Raw genomic sequence first — 26,002 nt, 5'->3', positions numbered from 1 at the left:
AATCTTACAACAGGCCCAGCTTGTATAAACAGACAAAAGGAAACCAGAACCGTCAGCTTAGGAAAGAAACACAGGACTAGCTAAAATATCTTAACGGATCCAAAAGAACACTGCCTAAATATACAAATCCCAATGCTCCCTAATTGTACACTACAAGAATACACGCTCACCACTAACATCACAGAATTACACAATGTAGCAAGGCAAAACACTGTCCCACCACCACCACCTCCACCTAGATTCAAGTAGCCTTGTGCTTTGGAAACACAAAAACACACAAACCACATATCTCAGCTTTCAAAAGAAAGAAAAATGCCCCCTCATTGCAAAAGTAGAAACACCCAACAAATCAACCAATACAGCATGGGTTCAATACACTGGGTTCATGCACCCAGTGAACTAGGCCAAGGTTCTGTAATGACAGATTAATCCTGCAACTGAAGAGGAGATTACCCACTAACGTCCATTCACCCCCATTAATAGCACGAGGATCCATCTAATCAAGAGCAGGACACAGTGACTGCTCTGCAAACGGACTGATTACTGGGACCCTAAAAGAGTATGACATTAAGTGCTTGAGATGTGATGAGGCTAATTTTGAGATTTCAGTCTTGCTGTGCAGGTTTTGACTTTATTATTAAATTGTGGTCGGTTTCAGATTGCTTTTGATTTCTCTGGTTTAAAGTCCGATTTCTTCAACATGCTTTTATCCCAACACACCCCCTGGGTTGGAGTGGCCAATAGGGCTGGCAGACAGTGTCCGACGGGGTGGTCTGACAGGTCAGTTTGGGGGCCTATTTTTTAGTTTGCTGGGTAGGATTTTACTGTTAAACTGGATATTAAAACAAATATTGCCAGTAGTTAGCTTTAATCCATGCAGTCTTCCATACTCCGCAAAACACTTGTACCCCAGTTTATACAGGTTCAAAACGACCTCAATTTGTAAACTTGGACCACTTAAGTTTCGCCAAGGGTTGCAGTGCTTGCGCTGCTCGCGCTGCGAGATCTATTGTCGTGGAGTTGATTTCGGAAGTGGAGTGGAAGCTCCGTCCATGCTTTTGATTGGCACAAGCCACACTTTATGCTAAACGCTCGCTTTTGATTTGGAGTGAGGCTTGTTTGTTCCCTCCCTGTCTCCTTTATGGCTCGCCCATACGGACTGAATTTTGCACTCGTGGCGTCACATGGTTGGATGTATATGTTGGTTCAGTACTATTTTATACGCACTTTCCGGGACAATAGCAGCTACGCTGCATTTTCCGGACTGTAACTTCTTGCACTTCAGTGTTTTTTTGCTTTACCAGTGCACAGCATTTATTGTGTGTTGCATAAAGTTTTCCATCTTTATGGCGCTTGTACTTTTACAAACAGCGGCGCAACATTCTTCTATGTGCTACTTCTTGCATTTTTGCTGCGCTTTAGCTTTACCAAGCCGTGGCGTTCATTGATTGATATGCGAGTCTCTAGTTTGCCATGCCACATTCACTTTAACCCACTGCAGTGCTGCGTTCTCCCATGTGGGAGTTCTTAAGTTTTCACAGTGCTTTCACATTAACAGAGCGTAGCGTTAATGCTCTGGTATAGAACTTGTTAGATCTCCAATGGCGCATTTAGTTTAACAATCCTCAGTGTTTCATTCTTTGATATGTGCCTTTTTAAATGTTCATGTCACTTTCAATTTCACAAACCGCGGCCTTTTATTCTATGGTGTGTGACTTCAGTTTTCATGGTGCTTGTATTTTACCACATCTCGGCGAATAGCTTTTCTGTAGAGGCCTATTAGATCTTCATGCTGCTTTCACTTTACCAAACCGTGTCGCTTCATTTGGGTTTGTGGCTTCTTAGATCTTTAGAGCGCTTTCGCTTTACCAACACCAGGGCTTGTATCGAGTCTACTTATGCTACAGTTCTGGCTGGTGTTCTACTGGGTGTGGGTTCTTCCATTTTCATGGCGCTTCCTTGCCGCTTTCACTGCAGATATAGGTGAGAGATCACCGTCACTGCAGACATAGGTGTGAGATCACTGTCACTGCAGATATTACTTCAGATAGTGATGTGAGATCACCATCACTGCAGATCTAGATGTGAGATCACGACATCACCATCACTGCAGATCTAGGTGTGACATCACCATCACTGCAGATCTAGGTGGGACATCACCATCACTGCAGATATAGGTGTGAGATCACAAATGCAATAAAACCTGTATATAAAGATAATTCACTAACTTCTAAATAAAAAAAATCACTACATACTGCACAAGTATAATAAATATGAAACATTTGTACTGCATCTGTTACTATACACACACACACAACTCATGACTAAAACACTAAAGACATACTACACTTTACACTACTATACTCCATACAAATTTCTACCTTTTACCTCTACACAGTATTACAGCTGCTTCTCTAATAAAACTGTCATTTCACATTATTGCTACTCTTGGTAATGCTTCAGATGCTTCTCGTCACGTCAACTATTCATTCCAAATACTCAAACATTGCTACCAACTCCTCTCGCCACCACCACTAACTCTTACATTCCAGTTAGAAATCCACATACTTAGTCGAATACTTGCAGCAATTTCTCTTTACATAAATTCACTACAAACAAAAACATAGACGATATTGCAATTACAATGCCAATAACGAACTAACAAATGTGAGAACTGTTGCATTGCAAATGCTTGTTTAGCTATCTAATTTATTAATGGAGGCTACTTTTATTTTGGTGCCTGGGCCTCTTTTCCGCACCAAACTCAAGTGGAGGTCCCGATCTTTCTGCATAGGTTCAGGATTCAAATGTTGCATGCCTAACCCCTTCCGTTGAGTGGCATGTACCATGCCTACATAACTGCTCCTTCACAGGGCATCCAGAAAAAAGAAGAAAGGTAAAGAGTCTTGTTGTGTCCTGCCTGTTAAAGCAATGTAGTGTCTAGGGCCAAGATATAACATTCATGTCCAGGCAAAGAGCACACACTTTCCAGTACTTTAACTTGCACGATCCATTTCCTTAAGTTATCAAGAAATAACTATTAAGTACAAAAAAATGTTTATTCCACACACCCGTATATAAACAGTAATATAGTCCAACAGCAATATGTCCCTTAAAGAGAAAAAGAAAAATCAAGGCTTCCACGTATTATCACAGAGGGGGCAAACATTAAAATAGAAACACAGGGACTAACAAACATCGAAAATCCAGCCCAGTCAATGTAATTATAAACATATTCACCTTTAAAAGCCAGGATTACCTTCCAAAAAGTTCATCAATATCTGGATAAATTCGCATTATTTTGCTTTAATTACACATGTGCGTGCATAGACGCACACACACACACACACATCCCTCACCTTTCTTCACTCCTTCCATAGCTGGACAACATACAGAACTGTGGGTCAGAACACTCCACCCTGAAAATGTATGGAATTCAAAAATACAGCTTTGACCTACTCATACTCTGTAATCTGGTCTCATCTCCCAAACAAATGTGGATTCTCCAAGTTCAAAGCATTCCCATTCTATGGCTAGGACATATGCAAAATCTCTAAAAGAATGGCACTAAAGCACAAAGGAAGTCTTTCTTGCACAATAAATGCGGTACTCAGCAACTTGAATTGGAGCATTTGTCAGTAAATCCATACCAAACCATTAAGCACACTAAGATGTATTAATAGAGATTATTCACAGATTGGGGAACTATATCAAACCACCCCTGGAAAAGCCAAAAGGTGTCAGTCTCACCTTTTGCTCCAATGGCTTTACCAATGGTTAAGACATGCTACACCACATCCGATACTGTGAAGCATGGCTTGTAGGTGAAAAAAAAGTGGTATGACAGTGGTCGCATAAGTTTGTAGGCGCAAGTAAGTGTGCCTAAATAATGATTATTTTTTTATGCTTATGAAGTCCCGGTGGAGGTGAGGAGCATAAAAGACCGGGTTGGGGGAGACTGGGGAGAGTAGCATGTGGAGAAGGGAAAGGAACAAACGGAGAGAACAATGGTGGCAGGGGTGGGCAGGAGAAGCAAGAGAGAAGGAGGGTGGAGGAAGTAACAAGGAGGGTGGGAGAAGCAGTAGGAAAAAGAGCAACAAAGTGAGTGAGGGAGAAGCACATGGGTGAGTAAGCAAAGGAGGAAGTATGAGGATCAGAGGCGAAGCAGTGGGCGAGAGGGGGAGGGCAAAGGTAGGGGTAATTAACAAGGAGAGTGGAGAGGAGAAGCACCTGTTGAGAGGAACATGTGGTGGGAAAGAGCATTTGGACGAGCAAGCTACAGGAGGAACTACATAGTAGGGAGAAGCAATGGGCAACAGTGAGCGGGCAGTGGAGAAGTACTTGGGCGAGAGCCAAACTGAGCTCAAGGGGGTGAGGGAGTGAGGCATACTAGGAAGACAGCTGGATAATAGCATTTTCATGGAGAGCCCTAGAAAAAACAAAAAGTAGGTACCTAGAGGTGAACAGTGGAAAGACACAAATAATTTGAGAATGATCCAGAGGCGGGACATACAAAATGAACAAGACAAGCCATTGAATAAAAAGCAAGCAAATGAGCGCAACAGGAAAGCCAACCAATGTCGGGCAATGGGTGGGCTTCAAACCCCTGTATGTTCTCGGTAAACACAATATGTCTCACAACAGACAGCGCATGCACCTTCTCATGGGCTCTGCCTATTGACAGGGCAAAATATGTGCCTGTTCTTTAGGTCCTTAGCTACCCTCACACAATGCGTGTTATGAAGTGTACTTGCACTTGTCGAGTAGCGCAGGTGATGCACACAATCACATGAAGTCTGCAATTGGCGGTGGCAGGAAAATGGAAGTGCATTTAATTTCCTCCCTACAACCTCCATTACAACACTGTAAAACAGGTTAGAGTGACGTGGAGCTGAAATAGCATAGAACTATCAAGAAACAACAACATTATGATTACACCAGGTAAAGTGGCCTACCTCGAAAGTAGAATAAAGCAAGTTCACGATTAAAAAGCAATGCGAATAAAGCAACACAAATCTCTCCACCCTGATGCAGCGATTCACCCTCACTTTCAAGAACACATTTATACAATTCAGAAACAAGGAGACAAAAAAATATATAATAGTTAGGATCAACGATCTAATCTCTAATGAGGACCTACAAATAATAGGTCTCTTTAAAACCAAATTGTTTAATAGACTACACATACACATCTTGGTTAAATATTTCAGTATGATGGATATAAACTTGGTAAATATCATCAAGTGTCTCTTATGAGGCAATTTGCAGAGACTTACAATAACCCAAGCAGTGTCAACCCAAAAAGCCCTCCGCAGATTCCACTAACTTTAATGACTACAGCAGAACATGTACATAGTAAAAACAAGACATCATTTCTTTGCACAACAAGTGCAAATTATCTAAAATAAAGAATTAGCAGATTAACATACTCCGGAGTCTGACAATGAAGCAACCCAGAACTGTCACCATTGGACTGCAGACGAGGTTCTCCATATAACAGGCAAAGTGCATTGCGCCTTATTGATCTATTGGCGGTTTAAGACTACTGGGCTAGTTTTTTTTCTCATGAACACCCAAATGAGCATTTATGGTCTAAATGTTGACCTGGTTCGCTCGGTCCTGAAACATTTTTCTCTATTTATGAAACCGGAGGGCTGTAAAATTCACCTCCGCGCAAATGCTATATCTCCAATCCGATGTAACTTCTACATAAAGACTAACTGCCAGATTCATAATAGCGATTCATAAGGAATCGCTATTAAGGACTTGCAAAACGGGATTCATGTAGGAATTGCTAAATAAATTGCAATTCCTACACATTCCTTATTTGCGATTAGCTAATCGCAAATAAGGAAGCGATTTGAAGGGTGCCAGGGGTGTCCAAAGGACACCCTGTAGCACCCCTGAAATGTAATCTACATTGGTGTTGCGCACACACATGTCCAAAAGACGTGTGTGTGTAACATGCAACTTAGAAAAATGCATTTAAATGCTTTTTTCTAAGTTTTCGCTATTTACCACGAGGTTTGACCTCGCGGTAAATAGCAGCCCAAAATTCCGATTTCGCAATTTTAAAATGGTTGATGAATTGCATTTAAGGAATCTCAAATAGAGATTCCTTAATTGCAATTCCTCGCAAATGTGCGAATTCTTTATTAGCGAATTTTGCATTTGGGATGATGAATCCCAAATGCAAAAATTGCACTCGCAAAGGGCCAGATTCTCAGAATCTGGCCCATTGCGAGCGCTATTAAGCTTGATGAATCAGGCAGCAAGATCATGCAAACTACCAATGAGGAGTGATCGGCAGCAGGACCTTAAAGAGGCATCTGCACAAGATATTATGTGAAGTCATCCATTTCAAGGCCTGCTTTTACTCCTGCAGGATACATGTGGAGGAAATTGGCATTTGGATAGTATCTACAGTATCCTTACCACTGTCACCCTCTGAAAACATTGGGCTTTTTTCCATCCCTCGCTATTTGTACATTCACATCCAAGTCTTTCGGGCCTAAAGTTAAGGTTTGGTGTGTGAATAATAAGTTATGACGTTATGGGGTTAACCAATACTCAGTGGTTACTGCAACACCGGTTTTTCACCCCTTTACTAAGCGAGCACTGCAAAAAAATTCCCAGAATTTGGCACAGTACTTTGCAGTCGTAAAACTGGTTCTGTGACTTACAGCCTGATTCAAGTACATGCCGTTTTGCGTGTCCCTAATAGCGAATCATAGCGATTCGCTATTGAGGACACGCAAAACGGCATTCATGTAGGAATTGCTACTTAAATAGCGATTCCTACATGTTCTTTATTTGCGAGTAGCAATTTGCTACTCGCAAATACTCCCCATTCATTCCTATGGGCCAAGAGGCCCATAGGAATGAATGGGGATTTGCGAGTAGCAATTTGCTACTCGCAACTAAGATAGCGATTTTAAGGGTGGCAGGGGTGTCCAAAGGACGCCCTGTAGCACCCCTAAAATGCACTTTTGGACAGGTGTTGCGCACACACATGTCCAAAGGACATGTGTGTGTGCTACATGCAACTTTGAAAAATGCTTTTAAAAGCATTTTTCTGAGTTTTTGCTATTTACCGACAGGTCTGACCTGTCGGTAAATAGCGGCCCCAAAAGTCCAAAATCGCTATTTTGTTTTGTGTCATGAATAGCATTTGAGGAATCTCTATTAGAGATTCCTTAAATGCCATTCCACGCAAATATGCGTATTCTTACATAGCGATTTTTGCATTTGGTATCATGAATACCAAATGCAAAAATTGCACTCGCAATGGGCCAGATTCTCAGAATCTGGCCCTTTGCGAGTGCAATTTACCTACATGAATCAGGCTGATAGCCTTTCTAAATTAATACTGTACATTTCACTTTTCAGTCATACCTTGCACTTATCTAAAACATGTCAATGCTAGTTTCCCATCTAACTGGTTCGCTGCAATTTGACACGCCTATTTTGCATATAACATGAAAGCATTATAATTAGTTTCCTCAAATTTTCCGTTTTCTTTAGTTAAATGGCGCTCATATGAGGCTCTTGCCACAAGTCAAAACATTTTATTTTCTCCCAACAGTTAAGTTCCAATAACAGAAACCTCAATTATAAAAACTGTTGACAGAGCTGTGGTAGGGAAAACGTTCTCAGTTAAATGTAATAGACAATCAAAGACAATAAGCGCAAGGAGAACCAAGTAAAAATAGAGATAAAGACTGGCGGTATCACAGGTGTATAGGCCTAAAAACTGATTTTCAATTATGCACAGCACTCTGATGCCTGAATGCCTTTGAAAGTCATTACAAACTATGATGACGTCACTTATCTGCATCATATTGGCTGCTAGCTGGGTCAGTAAATATGTTTTCTGAAACATTAGCTTGAATGCGGCAGGGTTTATTCAACATCTGGAGCCACAATAGGATGAGCTCTGTCGAACATTTGAGTATTCAGGAGAGCTGGGCCATGGTTTTCCCTTTGTATCCAAAAGTTGGTGTTTGTAAAACCAGCTGTAAGAAGGTTTCAAATGGTGCGCGGAGAGAGAAATATTCCCATTTAGTATAGACCCTTAAGATAACGAATAGAAAGTAAGTTCACAATAACAAGTATTCTAGCAACAGACGCACTGATTAAGCAACTTGTGAGTAGCAGAAACAAAATAATGTTTCTGATGTGTACAAAAACAGACCCAAACCATTCACACAAGCACAGCAAACAGGTATGTATATAGACTTACAGAATTGCTCAGTTTCAACAATAGCTGAAGAAACCTCAGAAAGGACAAGACATATTTTGCCAACCGTGGACTGCTGCAAAAACAGAATGTAGGATTTAGGAGCTCTGATGTACAAGAAACGTTTGATGGCACACTCAGTATATACCACAGACTATGTTACCATCCTAACAAACGCGAGAAAAGGAACAAGGCAATATGGTAAATAAACATAGCTACATTTGTAAAAAAATATGTTTTTTATTCTGACATTTAAGCTAAACAATTACATTTCCCAATACCAGCACCATTAAAGAGGATCGTATTCTTTGCTCCCAAAGTTAATATTTATGTCAGTACATGTTCTTTGCTATGTAGACGATTCAACAAGTTACAAACCACCTACAGGGTTACAACAGGTGTGGGGTTTACTTCTAGGTAGTTGAGTCAGGGTTGGAATGTGGAACGTGGCGGGGAGGACTCTGATGGTGGTGGTAGGGAAAGGACCAGACGTGGTAAGGTGCTGGCGGTCATTTGAAAGACAAGCATTTGCAATGCAATAGGTCTCGCATTAGGAAAGTTTGAGCTATTGGTATTGTAAATTACAATTTTTTTATTTATGTGTTGGTTTTGAAAATAGCAAAATTAATAGCTTTGTCATTTACAATGCCAATAGTTATAACTTTCGCAAATGTGACACCTATAGCATGTGTAATGCAATATGTGTTGTATTTACATGACTTCGATGTATTGATATTACAAATAACAATGACTTTTACTTTTTTTTTAAGAATGAATACTTAAAAAAAAGTTATTGTAATTTATAATGGCAATAGCTTAAACTTTTGTAAATAACTTTTGTGAAGATTATGTTCAGTGTATTTTATTGTGACGAAAATCCAAGAACAGAAGTGAAATATTAACATATTTTTGTGACATTTGTAATAAAGCTTGAAACATTGAGAGAACATATTTGAACCAGTTGTTGAATGGTTGCACAGATTGATGCTGTGGTGGCGCTGAGTGATGTTGTGGTGGCGCTGAGTGATGCTGTGGCGTTCAGTGATACTGTGGTAGCGCATAGTGATGTTGTGGTGCCCCTGAGTGATGCTGTGGTGATGCGATAGATAGAGTGAGGGCGATAGATAGTTAGAGGGAGGGCGATAGATAGACAGAGTGAGGGCGATAGATAGTCAGAGCGAGGGCGATAGATAGTCAGAGTGAGGGCGATAGATAGTCAGAGTGAGGGCGATAGATAGTCAGAGTGAGGGCGATAGATAGTCAGAGTGAGGGCGATAGATAGTCAGAGCGAGGGCGATAGATAGTCAGAGCGAGGGCGATAGATAGTCAGAGCGAGGGCGATAGATAGTCAGAGCGAGGGCGATAGATAGACAGAGCGAGGGCGATAGATAGACAGAGCGAGGGCGATCGATAGATAGAGTGATGGCGATAGATAGAGTGCGATAGTTATGCTATGTTTCGATGTGTTTTGTTATGCAATGCTATGTTTTTTTGTGTTATGCTATGCTGTTTTGTTATGCAATGCTATGTTAAGTTTTGTTTTGTTTTGTTATGCTAGGTCTTGTTGGTATGCTAGGTCTTGTTGGTATGCTAGGTTTTGTTGGTATGCTAGGTTTTGTTGGTATGCTATGTTTTGTTGGTATGCTATGCTATGTTTTGTTGGTATGCTATGCTATGTTTTGTTGGTATGCTATGCTATGTTTTGTTGGTATGCTATGCTATGCTTTGTTATGCTATGCTATGCTTTGTTGTTATGCTATGCTTTGTTGTTATGCTATGCTATGTTTTGTTTTACTATGTTTTGTTTTGCTATGTTTTGTTATACTATGTTTTGTTTTGTTATACTATGTTTTGTTTTGTTTTGCTATGTTTTGTTTTGCTATGCTATGTTTTGTTTTGTTGTTATGCTATGCGCCTTGACGCCCGTTGGGCAACGTTTGCACGTTATAAATTATGTTTCATTTCATTTCATGTTTTGTTGTTATGCTATGCTATGTTTTGTGGTGCTATGCTATACTATGTTTTGTTGTGTTATGCTATGCTATGTTGTGTTGTGTTATGCTATGCTATGCTTTGTTGTGTTACGCTATACTATGTTATGCTATGCTATGTTATGCTATGCTATGCTATGTTATGCTATGCTGTTTTGTTTTGCTATGTTTTGTTTTGCTATTCTGGTGTGTGGTTGTGTGTGGGGTTGTGTGTGTGGCTAGTTCTGTGTGTGTGGGGGGGTTGTGTGTGGGGGGTTGTGTGTGTGTATGGGGCTGTGTGTGTGGGGGTTGTGTGTGGGTATGTGTGTGCATGGGGCTGTGTGTGTGGGGGTTGTGTGTGGGTATGTGTGTGCATGGGGCTGTGTGTGTGGGGGTTGTGTGTGGGTATGTGTGTGTGGGTATGTGTGTGGGTATGTGTGTGTGGGTGTGTGTGTGGGTATGTGTGTGTGGGTATGTGTGTGTGTATGTGGGGTTGTGCGTATGTGGGGTTGTGCGTATGTGGGGTTGTGCGTGTAGGGTTGTGCGTGTAGGGTTGTGCGTGTAGGGTTGTGCGTGTAGGGTTGTGCGTGTAGGGTTGTGCGTGTAGGGTTGTGCGTGTAGGGTTGTGCGTGTAGGGTTGTGCGTGTAGGGTTGTGCGTGTAGGGTTGTGCGTGTAGGGTTGTGCGTGTAGGGTTGTGCGTGTAGGGTTGTGCGTGTAGGGTTGTGCGTGTAGGGTTGTGCGTGTAGGGTTGTGCGTGTAGGGTTGTGCGTGTAGGGTTGTGCGTGTAGGGTTGTGCGTGTAGGGTTGTGCGTGTAGGGTTGTGCGTGTGTGTAGGGTTGTGCGTGTGTGTAGGGTTGTGTGTGTGTAGGGTTGTGTGTGTGTGTAGGGTTGTGTGTGTGTAGGGTTGTGTGTGTGTGTAGGGTTGTGTGTGTGTAGGGTTGTGTGTGTGTGTGTAGGGTTGTGTGTGTAGGGTTGTGTGTGTAGGGTTGTGTGTGTGTGTGTAGGGTTGTGTGTGTGTGTGTAGGGTTGTGTGTGTGTGTGTGTAGGGTTGTGTGTGTAGGGTTGTGTGTGTGTGTGTAGGGTTGTGTGTGTGTAGGGTTGTGTGTGTGTGTGTAGGGTTGTGTGTGTGTGTGTGTGTAGGGTTGTGTGTGTGTAGGGTTGTGTGTGTGTAGGGGGGGTTGTGAAGGGTCGGGCCTGTGGCTCGGAGAAGGGGCTCAGTTTCCCGAGGGAGTGCTACTGCCTGCTTGGCCCAGATGTTACAGTCTGCTCGAGAGTCGCTGGCACCGTCAGAAATGGAGATAACATTTGTCCTGGGGGGTAAATACTAGGAGTGAAGGGCAGGGGGGGGGAAAGACGGAGGAGGGAGATCACAAACAGAGTGAGAAATTTAAAACAAGCTGCACAGGACTAGATGCTTGACTGCCATTATTTAAGATGTAAATAAAACATTTTTTAAAGGAGTTGGCCGAGCCGTGCGGAAACACATTTATTGGGAGGGTGTAACACCCCAAACACCTTCCCCGTCCCTAAAGATGTGCCTCTCTCCTTGCAGGCTCTGAAGAGACGGCTGTGTAATGGGAGGGACTGTCCATGCTGGTTGTGAACTCTTAGGGACTGTTCGGACAGGCTCCGAAGAGACAGCTGTGTACTGGTAGGAGCTGGCTTTCACTGGAAGGGACAGTCGGTGATGTCTCTGAAGAGTAGCCGCTGTCTATTGAGAGGGGACAAACGGACAGGCTCAAGAGTGTTGTCTACTGAGAGGAGCTGTGTGGTTGTGTGCTGAGGGACAGTCCCTGGTGCCTCTGAAGAGATTGCTGTGAACACAAAAGAGCTTGTAAGCAGTGTTAGAGACAGGCCCCGCTCTTCAGAGATTGTTCTGTACCGAGAAGAGTTTACATATGCATGAGAGGGACAGTTTTGTAAGGGGGACAGTCAGAGCTAGCTCAGAGTGAACTGGCCAGCTCATAGATCACCTGGAAAACGAAAGCCTTCTAGTGACTCGTGAAACTGGAAATGTAAAGGGAATGTCATGACCCCGCACATAGCAAAAGTAAGGCTGCAGGAAAAAAAAAATCTCATTGATCTGTCAAGAACCTCTTACCTTATCCACTTGTTTAAAAATCACCCATTACTTTCTGGAAGTCGAAGTCAGCAGCGTCTACGCTCCGTGTTAGAAAAAATGTTTGAAATAAAAAATGAATGTGTATTAACCTAAGGGATGACTGAAAAATGTGTAAAACAGGTGAGACATGGCGCACATCGACTCGCTAACGACAGCTTTCTTACCGAATGAAGTACTCCCATGTCCCGTGGAAGCCAAATGCAGCCGGGGAAGATTGCTTCATTTTAAAAGGAGAGAGCATGACGGTCGCTGCGTAAGAGTGCATGTCTACTCTGAGAATTACATGAGCAGCCAAAAGCCGCCAAATACTCATGTGGTGGCACTCATGCAAGGAATTCTGAGACGTCACAGCCAGCTCATAGATCACATGGAAAACTAAAGCCTTCTAGTGACTTGTGAAACTGGAAATGTAAATGGAATGTCATGAACCCGCACCTAGCACAAGCTCTCGGCATTGCTGTGGCGGGTTTGTGGGGTTGTGTGTGGGGGGGTTGTCTGTGTGCGTGTGGGGTTGTGTGTGGGGGGTTGTGTGTGTGTGGGGGGTTGTGTGTGTGTGTGGGGGGTTGTGTGTGTGTGGGGGGTTGTGTGTGTGTGTGGGGGGTTGTGTGTGTGTGTGGGGGGTTGTGTGTGTGTGTGGGGGGTTGTGTGTGTGTGTGGGGGGTTGTGTGTGTGTGTGGGGTTGTGTGTGTGGGGGGGTTGTGTGTGTGGGGGGGGTTGTGTGTGTGGGGGGGTTGTGTGTGTGGGGGGGGTTGTGTGTGTGGGGTTGTGTGTGTGGGGGGGGTTGTGTGTGGGGGGGGTTGTGTGTGGGGGGGTTGTGTGTGTGTGTGGGAGGTTGTGTGTGTGTGGGAGGTTGTGTGTGTGTGGGAGGTTGTGTGTGTGTGGGAGGTTGTGTGTGTGTGTGGGAGGTTGTGTGTGGGAGGTTGTGTGTGTGGGAGGTTTTGTGTGTGTGTGGGGTTGTGTGTGTGGGGGGTTGTGTGTGTGTGGGGGGTTGTGTGTGTGTGGGGGGGTTGTGTGTGTGTGGGGGGGGGTTGTGTGTGTGGGGGGGGGTTGTGTGTGTGGGTGGGATTGTGTGTGTGGGGGGGATTGTGTGTGTGGGGGGGTTGTGAAGGGTCGGGCCTGCAGCTCGGAGAAGGGGCTCAGTTTCCCGAGGGAGGGCTACTGCCTGCTCGGCCCAGATGTTACAGTCTGCTCGAGAGTCTCTGGCACCATCAGATGGAGATAACATTCGTCCTGGGGGGTAAATACAGGAGGGAAGGGCGGGGGAGGGGAAGAGAGGGAGGAGGGAAAATCACAGAGTGAGTGTGAGAAATTTAAAACAAGCCGCACAGGACTAGATGCTTGACCGCCATTATTTAAGATGTAAATAAAAAATAAACACAAGTCACTAAGGGCTGCATGCAGGGGAGAAACTGTTCACTGACCGGCACCCAGTTCGCTACATAAGACCACAGTGCAGCGGCCACTCGTTTCCACTGTAAACAGGTAGGGATCACGATCTCAATGGCAGGCTGACTGGACCCACAAAAACCTATGGGTATAATCAGAAAAGGGGGGGGCGAAGGGGTCGTTTTGCTTCAAAGAAAACCTTAGCATGATTGGATCCGTATGTATACCTTTTTGATTTATTAAAAAAAATAAACAGAAACCTAACACAAGGCGTCTGTGCAGCAGACGCTATGCTGATAAAAGTTACACAGATGCAGTTTTGCTAAAATAAATGCTGTGCAACCTGCCAAATCACACACGCTACCTTCTTGATTAGAAAAAAGCCAAAACATAATGCGCGGCATCCATGAAGCGGGCGCCATGCTTATGAAATCTAAGCTACAGGGATGTTGTGTTAAAATGAAAGCCACACGGCCTCCATGCTCACATTAGAACCATGCCTTGGAGAGAGGATGTGGTCTCACAGCTAGAATGCTGACTTTGGAGCTGAGGGGAAGTCATAAAAAAAACAGTGGAGCGCGCGCCACGATGTGATGGGAGTGCAGCTCTGAGAGTCACAATTGCGCATGTATACACGAGGACCTGCGGTGCACACTGTGTGCTCATGGTGCAAGTCCATGAAGACGTAGAAAGTGAGCCAAGGCTACAACAACACATGAAACCAGACGTAAAAACAGAAGGAAACTAAATTACTGGGATAGCCCAGAGCAGCGAAAAGTGCCCCAACCTGAGGTGTTGTGGACAAGAGCCGAGGGAGGTGGCAGTTAGTCTCTGATATGTACAGCCTCTTTGCGTGGAGTTTAGGGCAGGTGAAACAGAGCAGTTTGGGCGAGGGGTTGGGAATGTAAGTAGTGCTCTTGTAAATAATGACGACGGAGCAGCTGCGGCGAGGATAATGTAGCTGGTGTAAAACGCTCCAATACCTTTGTGTTGATTTCGTGCTTAAAAAAACTCCCAAAAACAAATCAACCGAAAAAAAATTGACGGAAGTAAAATTTAATTAAAATCCGACGGGCGGAAATGCTGTCAGTCAGTGGAGGAATCACAGACAGCCTTTTGAAGGTGCCGGCGACGGAGTTTAAGTAAAGCGCTTGCTGCCTTTTCACTTTTCTAAGGTGCCAGTGGGTGAGTGTAAGTAAGTAACAAGCTCTCGCATTGCTGTGACGGGGCGGGGCAGCGCATTCCTTTGAAGTCTGATGGGGTGGGAGCCTGTGAAGTGATGCGAGGCACAGACAAATGATGGAATGGTGGTGTGCGAGCGGCTTCCTTTCAAATCTGATGGGGGGGGGCGGGGGAGAAAATGGCGAGCGCGCGCAAGGAGCACCTGCACCGTCGATAATCCGCATTGAAAAGCCCCGTGGTAAGCTTTCCTGGAGCAGCTCTCTATATCTCTTGCATAGCGATTGCCTACGCAATACGCTAGGCGAGACCTAAAAAACTACAATAAAAGAAGGAACTGATACTCAAACTGTATGGTTGAATTAGTTTCCCAGCAAATTCGACCTACAGTTTACCACTGTTCTACTACAACTATTCAGGAATTACAGATTTTGCCAGCGGCAACAGCATTCACACGATTAGCGGTGGTGACTGCCTGAGATTGTGCCTTACCGTCCTTCAGTGAAGTTAACTGCATCATCCTCCAAATTCAGGGCATTTTGGAAAAATTTACTCTAGAGAAGGAGGTACTGCGTAGTCAGCCTTGTGCACGATGTAGAAACGTTTCTGGTCGAGCAGTATCACTTGACATGTCCCTCACAAAAGCGGCCATCTTGCCGGACATTGCTGCATTTTGTTTAACCTACCAGTAAAAGTTGGCGACGTCAATGCATTTACAAGTGCAGTGTCACGTGACGTGTCTCAGCATACATCTTACCTGACTTTGCATCATGTCGCTTATACCACGAGTAAAATTGTGTCTGACTATTGTTTTCAATGGTTCCTGTGACTCCCTGTAAATTTGAGTGTTGGCCATCGGAACAACTTGGCAAGAAGTGGTGGGATTTGGGTTAGCTTCCTGGTGAGTGTTGAGATTGTATTGGGTGCATGAAAGGTGTTGTGTCAACCTCCATTTTCACCCGTTTCTGTGGTGCCACCTTTGGACTGACAAAGGTGAAAGGGAGCATATTGAGTAAATTGATGGGGAATTTTTACAAATAAGAAAAAGAAAGTGTTTCTAGTAAACAACTTGGACCCTGAAGGAAGGTCTATCCTTAAAATCGGCCTGTTCAGGAAGTAAAAGTACAAGTTACCCAAGAGAGTGCCGCAGGTGAAGTTCTTTATGTGAAAGTTGTAGATCAGTATGCTACTGTCCTTAGGACGCTCGACAAAAGGTTCTCACCTGTAAGGAGTGTAGTGCTGGAAAGTTTTTTTTTTTTAACCAAGAGCACTACAACCTGGTGAATTTGTAGATAATTTTGTCTCATCTTTAAGAAGGTTAGTTGTCATGTGTAACTATCCTGACCTTCGAGGTGAGATCATTTGTGATCAACTGATCAAAAGACCTAAGAATCACAGAATTCAAGAAAAAATATTGTTGACTGAATCCGAATTTGGAATCTGCTCCAAAAGTTGCCTGAAGCATTGAGAATGCTGTAAAATATTTTAAAGAGTAATCGGACTCCACTAACGCTTTGCAGCGTGAAGAGATTTAAACCCAATAAGAAAGATTTACAAGTGAACTCTGAGGAAAACTCAGTCCAAAATGGACAATTGTTATGATAATAAAAAAAACACACTAATCTAGTTTGCTTCGGGTCACATTGGTTTAGCAAAAATTGCCCTGCAATTCATTCCATTTGCTTTAAGTGCAATCACAAGGGTCATTATACCAGCATGTGCCGGGCGACGGGTTTCCGAAAATCTCAGTGACGAATGTTAATCAGAATATGATGCAAAGGACAAGGTCATTTAGTACATTGAGGGACAAATTGATGGGCGATTCCCAACAGGTAAATTTATTACATAGTGTTAAGAGAAAGCCGCCACAGTATAATTATTAATGATTAGTGCAGAGGTTGGTGATGGCTGATTCTGGCTCACCATTTACTCTATTTTGCCCAGACACCTTCAAAAGTTTACAACCACTACCACGGGACAGTCCTACAGTAAAATTATTTTGTTATTGAGGTAAGCAAATGGGATTGATTGGGGAATTTCACGCTACCTTAAATTTAGAGGACAATTGTGTGCATTGCAAAGTTTGTTGCCGAATTTTTTTAAGTGGAGTGATCAGAGTTATTTGGATATTATACTGGGCCCCAATCACTCTAAACAAGTATTTTTATTTATTTATTCGTGTATTTTATAAAGCGCTCAGCTGCCCCAACGGGGTGTCCCGGCGCTAACAGATCTGGCAACAGAGAGTGCGAGATACCTAATTATAGGCCAAAGAGGTGGGTCTTGAGGGACTTGCGAAATACAGATTCTGTCTGACATGCACGGAGGGCTAATGGGAGTTTATTCCAGCGCTGAGAGGCACAAACTTCAAACGTTTTCCCTCCTGATCGGGTTTTTTTTAAATCTGGGGGTAACCAGAAGAAGTTGGGAATTCAAGCGTAGTGTTCTGAGAATATGGTAGGGACATAAGCTAGTTTTCAGGTGAGCTGGTCGTTTACCCTTCGTGGCTCTGTAGGCCAGAGTCATAGCTTTAAACTCGCATCTCTTAGCGACGGTAAGCCAGTGTAATCTACGAAGGTGAGGGGAAATATGATGTCTGGGAGGAATTCCCTCAACTAGACGAGCTGCAGCATTTTGAACAGTCTGAAGTTTGTTACATAGACCAGCCGTAAGGCCTAGGTAGAGCGCATTTGCGTAATCGAGATGGGAGGTTATCAATGCGTGAACCACAGTCTTACGGCAGTCGGTAGGCAGTTAGTTAATAAGCCTTTTTATTGTTTTGATCTTAGCAAAACAAGAAGCTGCTACTGTTTGCACCTGAGCACTAAAAGAAAGATGATTGTCCCAGCGGACCCCAAGGTTCTTGACTGAGTCTTTAGGTATGGTGGCTTGACTCAAATCTTCCGGCCACCATTGGCTAGGTTCCAGAGGGGAAGGTGAGTTAAAAAACAGAATCGCCGTTTTTCCTGCATTGAGTCTCAGAGAATTAGAGTCCATCCATTTCGATATCTCCCTGAGACAAGATTTCAGGGGATCAAATGCCGAATCAGTGGGCTCAGCGAAGGTATAGAGAGGCTGAATATCATCAGCATAGGAGGTAGATTTAACACCGGTCTGTGCAATCATTTCAGCATGGGGGGTAAAATAGACATTAAAGAGGAGCGGGCTCAGGGAAGAACCTTGGGGAACTCCCCATTTAAGTGGTCTGGCGGAAGATGTATAAAGTGGGGTATATACCTGCTGAGTATGATCAGATAGGAAAGAAGTGATCCACTTCAGCACGGTACCGCCTATGCCCAGAGCCCTTAACCTCTTCAGCAGAATCTTATGAGAGACGGTGTCAAATGCTGCTGAAAGATCCAGCAGCACTAACACCGCCCTCGACCCGTGGTCCAGCGTCCATCTCACTGAGTCAGCCATTTCGATCAGGGCTGACTCTGTGCTATAGCCAGACCGGAAGCCATGCTGAGAGTCATGCAAGAGCCCATGGGACTCTATGTAAGTGGCAAGCTGAAGGCGTGCCAGTTTTTCTAGAATCTTAGCAGGGGCTGACAGGAGGGATATTGGCCTGTAATTACTTGGGTTGTCAGGATCCGCATTGGGCTTTTTCAGAATGGAAGTAAGGAGGCATGCTTCCATTTATCAGGAAACCTACCCATTCTCAAGGAGTCATTCCAAATAGAGTTGAGGAAAGGATTGAGAAGAACAGCCAGAGCCTTATATTGCTTCGCCGGCCAGGGATCATTAGGTGATCCAGATTTACACTTAAGTAATTCTACAAGGGTATCTTCTTCTGGGAGATCTGCAAATTCTAAGAAGGCGGAAGACAGCAAGTTCTGAGTAGTCAATTCCTCCTCCAGTCCCGAGGAATTGGTTTTGGGGAAGGAAGCATAAATAGTTTCTATTTTTTCTTCAAAAAATACCGATAATTTGTCACAGAGAGACTGGGAGGCAGGCTGGCTCCGAATCAGCGCTTGAGGGTCTGTAAAGGATCTGACAATGCTGAAAATCTCTCTGGCTCCATTACTGGCTTTATTGATTCTAGTGGCCAGATAGGCCCTTTTATGCTCCACAATCAATCTGTGGTATTCCTTAAGGGATGTCCTGTACATAGCTTTACTTTCCAAGGAATACTTCTGCCTCCAGGCTCGTTCCAGGACTTTACACAAGTCTTTTTTCTGATGAAGATCGTCAGAATACCAGGGGGCTGAGGGTGCTGACCTATAAGTATTAATAGGCTTCAAAGGGGCCAATGCTTCCATGGCCTGGCTGATCCAGACATCCAGATTGGCAATACGCGTTTCCAAATCTGAAGCTGGACTAGGCTGCGAGTTTATTAATTTCCAAGTACAGACTGCCCTGAATTGATCAAGTGTGAAGTACTTGCTGATGAAATGAATTTGTGAGTTAAGAAATTTCCCTACGTGTTTTAGAACTCTTTGGGTAAACTAAAGTTTTTCATCACAAAATTGTGGTTTGTGAAGGAGCTATTCCGGTGGGTCATAATGTTTGTTATGTACAGTTATGTCTCAGGGAGGAGTTAGCCAAAGAATTCGACAAGTTATGCAAATTAGACAACCGTAATATATGGGTGGATTGCGAGACACTCCCTAATATTTCAGAAATGTTGACCATACTGAAAAGGGGTGCGAGATTCAATATCCTCGATATATCTGCCACTTGACACCAGGTACAATTGACTGAGGATTGTAAACATCTTACTTCCTTTGTGACAGAGGGTGCATACCAATATAAGCGCTTGCCGTATGGTCTGGAGTCTGCATCCTTGGTATTTTAAAGGATGAGACTTCTGTTCAGAGATGTTGCAGTCATGTTAGGTTTTCAGTATGATATTTTGGTTTATGGAAATGATGTAAGTCTACATGATGAAATGCTTAGGCACATCTTGGTGAAGTTCCGTGGTCATGGGGTGTTTTTGTGTGTCAACAAACACAGATTTAATAAAGATGCTGTTGACTATTTGGGTCATCATTCTCAGCAGGAAATGCAACCTAAAATGAAAATCTTAGATGCCAAAGAGGGAATTCTTACACCTGTTGATAAGGACAGATGGAGGTCCTTTTTTGGGATTGTTCGAATTCTATTCTAAATTTGTACTGAATTTTGCAGACAAGCCATTTCCTCCTCAGAGGAGGTTACTGAAGAAGGGTGAGAAGTATGTGTGGGATCAAGAATGTCAGCTTTTAAGAAGGTTGGAATGGATATTGTACATGCTATCCCTCTCAAAACCTTTTGCTACCAGAGATGAAAATGTAATTATGACGGATGCCAGTAATTCAGGTTTAGGTGCTGTGCTAGTGCAAAAGAGGGGGCTTCTAGGGCCCTTCATGGAGTGGAAGCCTCTTACTCCACTATTGAGAAAGCAGTTTTGGCCTTGTGGTGGGGGGGCCTAAAATTTTAAAACTTAAGTATGGGGAAGGAATTTCATAATTTCCACCAATCACAAACCATTAGTAAGTTTATTTACCAAACAAATGCCGGAAAGGCCTCTCCCAGAATAGTGAAGTGGCAGTGCCATATAAGAATAGGATTGTGAAGTTGATTATGTTTTTTGGTAAGGAAAACATTGTGCCAGATTGTTACATTTACCTCTGGCTGAAGTCAAGTGCAATAATGATTGAGGATATGGTCTGTATTTTTGAGTGGGTATATGGAGTTTTCCAAAGGAGTTTTACATGAAGAGGAGTGCCTTAAGGAAGGACAGTGTGTTGGCACAGGTAAATAACTGGGTTTTGTCTGGATGGCCAGATGCCAGGGGTATGGGTATTGGAATTTGAATCCTACTTCCAAGTGTCTCAAGTTAACTTGTGATCAGGGATTGTTGGGTCATGTTCAACAGCCGGTGGTGCCATTGGCTTTACGTAGATGTGTATTGTATTTGGCACATGAGGGACATGTAGTAATCTGAGCTACGAAGCATAGAGTGTGTGAATAATTTGTGGCCAGGAGTAGACAAGGCAGTGTAGGATTAGGTTAGGGATTGTTGTGCCTGTACTATAAGCGATATTGTACAAGTCGCGTATCAATCCCCAGTTATACCTATTGATGTACAAATGGTACAATGGCATAAGTTTGACTTAGACATTTCGGGTCCACAGAGTCATATTTAGAAGCCTCTCCCACAATCCTAAGTGTTGATTGATTATTTGACAAAGTGGCCTGAAGTGAAATTTGTGAGCACTGTCAATATACAAGATATACAAGTTATCATACAATTACTACAAGAAGTGTTTGGAAAACAGGGGTACGCAACACAGTTGATGTCAGTTGAGATGGGTGGGGAGATGGGTGTCAAGCAAATTAAAACTGCTTTTTATCATCCCAAGGGCAATGGATTAGTGGAACAATTTAATCGTACCTTTAAGGGGAGTCTGAAGTTAGTTTTCATTAATAGACTTAATTGAAGAACTGTAATTGAGGACATGTGTGCTATGAGAACTATCCAAATGATAGTACCAGCGTTTCTCCTTTTGTTTTGTTGAGGGGGGTGTCTGCCTAGCATTAGGTTAAGGAGAGAAGGGAATGGTTTGCCGAACATAGATCCCAAATCATTTCAAGGGAGTGAAGGATGTGAAGAAGTGTATTCAAACAAAGATGGGTGGTACTACTAGAGGTATTGGGAGCTTCCAAGCCAGGTTTCAGAAGGGTTGTAGGGTACATGTTAAGAGAGCTGACCATGTGAGCCCCGAAGAGGCCTACATTTACCTCTCCTATTCAAGTTGTGCAAGTTTGGTCTGATGTGCTTATGAGTGATGGTAGATGTGAAACAAAAGTTGGTGATTGTACCCAAAGGGCAATTAGATTCAGTGTGACAGCAAATGGAGTGTGGTCTTGGAGGCAGTGTTCCTGATAAGGGAAAAGTACAATGTGATTTTTCACAAAGGAAACATTTTGTGCCTAAAGATCTCAAAGATTAGGTTGTGTAATAAATCTTGTAAAGTCAATGGGGGTTTTGGTTATGTTTAACAGAAATGGTTATTTTCCTCTCAAGGATATTAAAATGTTATTTTATGCTGTTTTAAGAGGGAAGATATGGGGTTTACTTCTTCCATGTCCTTGTGCCAGGGCTGGGATGTGGCACGTGGAGCGTAGGCTTATGATGGTGGCGGTTGGGAAAGAGGCATAAGCGGTGGGGTGCTGGTGGTCATTTGAACTAAACTACAATAAAAGGGACCCTGATGCACAATGTGTACGATTGAATTAGTTTCCCTGCAGCAGGTCATTGATTCTTTTGGCAAACACTTATTCATCTACAACCTAATGTGAATAAAAAACTTTTAATAAAGACACAAAGCAGAAAAGTTTTGCAATTCTTTAATCTATCGTGAAACTCGCTGTGGTATAAAAAAAAACTACAGAAATGTGGGAGTTTACTTGTGTTGGGTTTCTGAAATTCTGGGACATGAAGATACGGCAGTGGGAGGGGTACGTTTTTATCAGCACCATGGATCTTAATGTTTAACAGGAGTTGTAGGGTGTATAGAGAGCGCATCCTAATACTTATAATGAACTGCAGCATTTGTAAGGGCATTACAAGAACCTGCAGTATGCAAGGGCTACCCAATACAGCTCTAAAATTGGAAGGGACTTGGTTTAAAACGTACGCAGCTATCTTATGCTAGGTGTAGGCACCGGAAATCTACAGTGTAGATACTTTTAGATTTAATTTAAAAGCATTTGGGGAAGTAATGTGATGTCCTAAAATATTACTGGAAAGGAAGCACTTGGGTTTCCATTTAAGGCTTAATATGTTGCTGTGTATTATAGCTTGCATGGTTTCTTTGAGATTTAGAAGATACAAGATTGGAATATTATATGTGATTTTGACAATTTGTACAATGAAACATGATGCAAAACCTTTAGAAACGTGACCACAAACAGTATGAAATGAAAGTATAACAGCAATTTTCAGAAGCAGGCTGAGAGCATAGAGCATCCTAAACCATAGTAAAACAGTAAGTAAATCTAAACTTCTTGGAGAGCAATAATAGTCCTAATTCAGAACACCCTTGTTTCAAGAAGAGTCCTCAACCTGGAAAAGGGAGCCAGGACAGTCAGCAGTCTCCTGGGTGAGGACTCACCTCAGAGGTTCGATTGTGGGAAAAAGAAAGTCTGATGAAGGTGTGGTGAAGGGTAACAAAGAATGCTCTATGGAATGACTAAAAGGGTTGTCATTTCTCTTAAGTGGGATAATTTTAGGAAAAACACTTATCAGCCTCCTCTTAAAGTAGGACAACGTGTCTTAACATTTGTAACCTAAATATAAATTACACTCAAACACTATGCGCTGTCCAATAGGTCACTGGACTAAAAGAATCACAGATCACTGCACAAGAGTACAAGAGTAACCAAGTCACACAGCTGTATAGTTAAATCAGGACTCGCTCATTTCTTGGAGCCTGAAAAAAAATGCACGCAACCAAGAAATCTCACTAATTAAATAGTAAAATTGCATCACAAAAACTTGTGGAAAATACATTTTGAGACGATATTTGATGGAAAGTCATGGTTCCTTTCAGATTCAGAAGTCTTGATTTCAGAATGGGTGGATCTCAACGAGATGGAATTGTCCCAAACACTTAGAAAAGTTTTGTGATCATACATTTGGGGTGACACTAAGCATCAAGTTTATGTCATTCAACCCGAATATTACTTACATGAGGTAGTGGCTGAGGAGGAAATTAGTGGTCATACAAATGCTGGAATCATAAGCAAAACAGTCCCTGGTGACAGCCATCACTTTATGACCACACTGACAATTCATTTTTATAGAGACCGTTTCCCACTGTGGAGGCCATCTAAACATAAAAGTCACCCTCTCAAACTGGATCAAAATCCATTGGCATTAAAAAAATATCTTAGACAGTGAGGAGGATGCCAAGAAGTTTCATACTTCCCTCAATGTCCCAGCCACCACTATGGAGTAGACTTATGTGGCCACGGTGTAAAACAAACCTTCACCTTAAAGAAAAAAAATGAAAATACAAAGAAGATGCTAGAGATGCGAGACCTAGGCCAAAATGTTGGTGGTGAAGGAGTCTTGTTCAACTACTTGGAAAGCAATAATACTAATTATTCGCATCATCATTTCTTACGATGCTGATCTACAACCCTATTCCACAGGAAACAATAATGGTATGGTGTAGACGTAGAATTATAGTTGGGTAACTGACTAACAGGATGTTTTTCAAATCTGGATTCTATGCAACATCAAATGGACAACAAGAGTGAAGCCAAAGTGGTCTATGATATCATTGATATTTTAAAGACTTATAATTTTATGTTATATGTGACCCCCACTCCCCTCCCCCCGACAAAACTCTTATCTATGATTTCAAGATATACACGGTGCAGAGGAGTTTGTGAGAGCCATTTATAACATGGCCTGCCCTCTAAATATTAAAAGAGAGACCTGGCCTCCAGCCATGCTTTAGGCTCTCCTCCCCAATATCCCACTCTCAAAATTTTTAAAGTAAAAACACATGTCTTTTCACTGCCCATCCCTTCTCACCTTATGCACTCCCCAACTCCCCCCCCCCAAAGTAAAAAAAAATGTTTAAAAAGCACAACCCTGACCTCTTGCCACCCACCCCCATCATCCTCTGCGCCATCCTGCCCAAATATGTGCTCTCCATATTCACATTGAGAGTGGAAATCCATCAAACACTGACAACAGGCAGAGACATCTTAAGGCATAGGCAAAGTGATAGAGCCATTTCTATTCTGAAGAGTCTTGCCCTGATGACCTTGAATAATTCTTAAACAGATTTTAAAACACTGCTTTACTTTAATTTATTTGTAATGTGGGTGATGTGAGGGTCTATGACCGATATTTTGCGGCGCATGTGTTTATGTTTCTTAAAACATGCATAAAAGAGTGTCTTTTAGATCAAAATAGGGCCTCGCATGAGAAATGGGTGGTTGTCAGATTATTTGCAATATTAGGGAGTTGCTGCGTTACACTATTGAAAACACATCGCTATCCATGAATAGTAACTGTAAACACATTTGGAATTTGGATGAGTGTGCCAGTGCCCTGCCAGTTACCTGTCCAAAGAGGGCATTAAACAGCTGAAACCGGATCATAAATTCAAAGCTGTTTCGAAAGTTTGGCTCAGGGCCCCAAAAATCCCTCAAGATGTTCCCGACAGCAGGAACTTGTGAGCCACTTGCAGGTTAGAGGGCTTTCTTTTTTACTGGTCCACACGCATCTGCAAAGACCTGTTCAGGCAGAACCACCCGCATTGTTTCACCTCCCTTGGGTTCAAAGCTGGAAAACTGAATATGGTGGTAGAACAGCGGGGAAAAGAGCACACCCACCGGTGATGTCACAACTGTCGGTAACCACTTTTGTTATCCCCTGTTATTATTTTACTCCAGTGAATACCCAGCTTTCGATCCAGTTGATCCTGTTAGAGACTAATATTTTTATGAATAATACATTTGTTTTACTGACTTGCATGCGGGAAATCCACTCCCTCCAATAGTTTCCATGTTCCGAGGGTCACGTTGCAGAGTTAGACTGTTACCACATTTCAGTATCGATAATGCCTCAGTATAATAGCCAATTTTCGTCAGCAGCAATTTAATGCATTTCTTTTTCTAAAATAAGTCTTTCCTAACCAGGCCTAAAAATTCCTCGTGTATATGACGGTTTAGTCAGCTTCGCATATCTCTGTTGCAAGAAGTAAAAAGTTAACTTTATTAATTTTGTTTTTATTTTTTGCTGGGAACTTTATGGTAGCAATGTTAAGATAAATAGCTGGAGATAGAAAGACATTTATGTAGATTGCAGTATTTACTCCCAATTGTCTCCAGTATTACGAAATGAATAGTAACAATATTGATACTCAAATCGCATGCACCCTCTTGTCATTGTAAAAAATGATAGAAGTGTTCTCATATGCCCCACAGTTCCAGTACCTCACACCACCACCTGGCATGATGGGATTGTGGTTATGGAGGCTGGCGGTTTACCCAGGTGTCCCCAATTTAAGTCAGAAGCAGGAAGCGGCTGTCGCTGCTTGTGTGCGTCCAGGTGCAGCAAATAAAGGTCATTTTCCAAAGCTGTGACATCACATCAG

At 42.8% G+C, this 26,002-nt stretch overlaps 1 protein-coding gene across 2 annotated transcripts in view; it reads right to left on the bottom strand.

Moving 5' to 3' along the window:
• NDRG1 (N-myc downstream regulated 1) overlaps positions 1-26,002 on the bottom strand; it is a 158,807-nt gene that overhangs the window by 112,522 nt on the left and 20,283 nt on the right. Inside the window, exon 1 of one of the 2 annotated variants that reach the window (XM_078686734.1) lies at positions 3,072-3,106. The exons of the other annotated variant lie outside the window; for it this stretch is intronic. The gene's annotated coding sequence lies outside the window, so the exon portion shown is untranslated. Of the gene's footprint in view, positions 1-3,071; positions 3,107-26,002 lie in introns of those variants that run through there. 2 annotated transcript variants of the gene reach the window in all.

The sequence above is a fragment of the Lissotriton helveticus genome, chromosome 4_1, assembly GCF_964261635.1.
Source record: "Lissotriton helveticus chromosome 4_1, aLisHel1.1, whole genome shotgun sequence".
Classification (NCBI taxonomy): domain Eukaryota; kingdom Metazoa; phylum Chordata; class Amphibia; order Caudata; family Salamandridae; genus Lissotriton; species Lissotriton helveticus.
This window is presented reverse-complemented; position numbering and strand designations above follow the sequence as displayed.